The sequence below is a fragment of the Narcine bancroftii genome, chromosome 5 (genome assembly GCF_036971445.1).
Source record: "Narcine bancroftii isolate sNarBan1 chromosome 5, sNarBan1.hap1, whole genome shotgun sequence".
Taxonomy (NCBI): Eukaryota; Metazoa; Chordata; class Chondrichthyes; order Torpediniformes; family Narcinidae; genus Narcine; species Narcine bancroftii.
In genome coordinates, this window is record NC_091473.1 from 18,664,820 (window position 1) to 18,668,223 (window position 3,404).

Genomic DNA, 3,404 nt, shown 5'->3' on the forward strand with positions numbered 1-3,404 from the left:
AATACGAAGATGCTATTTTGTCAAGTGATTCTGAATATTTACTTTATTATTCTGAGTGAATAAGTAGTGTCTTCCTACATATAATTGGGTGATTTTGCTGCTCAGTGTTGGTCTCTCGAAATTTCATACAGCTTACTCGGAACCATTAACTAAACGAGCTGAGATTTCATTCAGTACTTGAGTCAGAAAACTGGTGATCAGCCTTATTTTGCCCTTGAATAGAGCAATACTGGATTGCAGCACTGAGTGGAGGTTGAGGGCTGGTCTTCTTTAGCTGAAGTTGTTCTTCCTGTGTATATAGATATTAAAACTTCCATTCCATTGACTTCAGTGCAACATAAAGAGATGCAGCATAGAATCAGACCAATAGACTTTAGTTTTGCTCACTGATTTACCCTGGTAGATACATTTTGATAGTCCACGAATACAGCATAAACCCGCTATCTTCAAAAATTCTCATCATTACTTCATCAACAAACTCTACTAAATTAGTCAAATGCAATTTGCTTTGAACAAATCTGTGGTAATTCATATTTTAGGTCTGTGCTTTTGCAGTGCCAATTGATTTTGTAGTCAGGCCAGAGGACTTTTAGTCACCTATTTTATCCATCTTTCTATGCTGAACAGGAGTGATTTGGAAAAGGGATTTACGACTATGGCAAAAACTTTACAATCTATAACTTGCTCTGTAATCCAGGTTACTCATTGATCAAAATGGGTAATATTCCTTCTTTGAAAACTGGAATCAATTGAAGTGAATCTTTATTCCTACCAATTTCTTTGCTACCTTGCTAAGATCCTCATTTTCCAGAAGCTGAAAGCCATATACTAGGGATGGCCAAACTGGGCTCATGAGCCCACATGCGACACTTTGAAATATAATAAATGGTTCGTGGAGATATGTTGGCTGAGATAGGAATCATGTGAGCTGGTGCTCCAGTGTTTTAGTGGGCATGGCTTGTGATCATGTGGTTGTGGCTGTGTTGCGGCCAGTGAAGTTATCCAAGTGATCACGCCGCCTGCCCTCCAGAGCTCCCGATGCAGTAAAGGCAGACTTTCACCTAGGCCCTGGCCACCTGCCCATCTGAGTTTCTGATGCTTGACCGTGGACTCTCACCTAGTCTCTTGCTGCCTGTCCACCAGAACTCCTGATGCCCTGACTGCCTTCCCATCTGATTTTCTGACACCCTGACTGCGGGCTCTCACCTTGTCCCCGACTGCCCACGCATCCAAGCTCCCGACGCCCCAACCGCCCTCCCATCTGAGCTCCTGACATCCCAATCTCAGACTCCCGCTAAGGTCCCGGCCTCCTGGTCGCCCATCTGAGCTCCCAACACCTCGCACGACGCAGGTACTTACTGTAGTTAAAAGTAGCATGGGTGTAATAGTTAAACCCCCTAAATTTTACCCTAAAAATTTGTCCACAAAATTTGAGCATAACATGTATATGCAATTTATGTACTTTTTGATTTTTGAAACTAATACAAATTAGCAGTTTAAAAGCTACATACTTGAATAAATATAAGTATTTCTTAATATTTATCTCAAATATTTGTAATAAAATGTGCATGAAATATGTGTAATTTTTTGTGTCTCTCAATCATCTGAAGTTTATTGTATATGGCACTTATGTTAAGCAGGTTTGGCCACCTCTGCCATATACTCTTTATGTGGAGTCAAGTCTTCTGCCTCGGTCGAGTGAGGCAGGCGGAGGCCCCGGTCCGGGCAGGGAGTGGGAGGCGGCGGCCCCAGTCCAGGCACAGGGAGAGCAGCAGCGGCCCCGGCCCCGGTCCGGGCGAAGGGTAGACGGCGGCGGCCCCGATACGAGCAGGAGCAAGGGGGAGACGGCAGCCCCAGTCCGGGCACAGGGAGAGCAGCAGCGGCCCCGGCCCCGGTCCGGGCGAAGGGTAGACGGCGGCGGCCCCGATACGGGCAGGAGCAAGGGGGAGACGGCGGCCCCGGCCTCGGTCGAGTGAGGCAGGCGGAGGCCCCTGTCCGGGCAGGGAGTGGGAGGCGGTGGCCCCAGTTCAGGCACAGGGTGAACTGCGGCGGCCTCGGCCCCGGTCCGGGCAGTATGGACCGACCTAGGAGGGGAGGCAGACCCCTCCAGCCCGGGTAAGAAACCTGCATAGGAGAAGGCCACTCCGATATAAAACCTACGACCCAAGGACCTCGCTGCCACGTCCCAGCTTGCTTGGCCACGGCACACGAACCATGGGTGTAAAGGGTGGGGCCAGTACTGCGCGCACTGCACTCCACCTAAAAGCTCCTTTGCGCAGGCCCGAGGACAGGTCCACGTCCTCCCCCTCAACGTCCTCCCCCTCCACGTCCTCCCCCTCCACGTCCTCCCCCTCAAAAGATGCTCACAAACTCAAGCTAGCATGCTGGAACATCAGAACCATGCTAGACAAGACTGACAGCCACCGACCTGAACGTCGGTCTGCCCTCATTGCACATGAACTCCTCAGACTTGACATCGACATAGCCGCTCTCAGTGAAGTCCGCCTGGCAGATGTAGGCAGCCTCCAAGAACGCGGCGCGGGCTACACACTCTACTGGTCTGGCAAGCCTTCGGATGAACGACGCCTATCTGGTGTAGGCTTCATGGTCAAGAGCTTCATTGCCTCCAAACTCGAAAACCTTCCGACAGGCCTCTCGGACCGAATCATGTCCATGCGACTCCCACTTCAAAACAAGCGTCACATCACCCTCATCAGTGTCTATGCTCCAACCCTCCAGGCGGAACCAGCAGAAAAGAACAAGTTCTACACCGACCTGCGCAACCTCATCCAACGTACCCCTACAGCCGACAAGGTTGTCATCCTGGGCGACTTCAACGCTCGTGTCGGCAAAGACTCAGAAACCTGGCCAGGAATCCTGGGCAAGCATGGCGTCGGCAAGTGCAACGACAATGGGCGCCTCCTGTTGGAGCTCTGCGCAGAACAGCGGCTTGTCATTACAAACACCCTTTTTCAGCAGAGGGACAGCCTTAAGACCACCTGGATGCATCCCCGATCCAAACACTGGCACCTCCTGGACTACATCCTGGTGCGAGAAAGTGACAAACAAGATGTGCTCCACACCAGGGTCATGCCTAGCGCGGAATGCCACACTGACCACCGGCTGGTTCGCTGCAAGCTCAACCTTCACTTCAAGCCAAAGCCCAGGAACAATAAAGCCCCCAGAAAGAGGTTCAATGTTGGAAAACTGCAGTCAGATGAAGCGAGAGGAAACTTCCAGGCAAACCTCAAAGCAAAGCTTGACGATGCAACCCGCCTCACGGACCCGTCCCCTGAAACCCTCTGGGATCAGTTGAAGACTACCATACTGCAATCCACTGAAGAGGTACTGGGCTTCTCCTCCAGGAAAAACAAGGACTGGTTTGACGAAAACAGCCAGGAAAT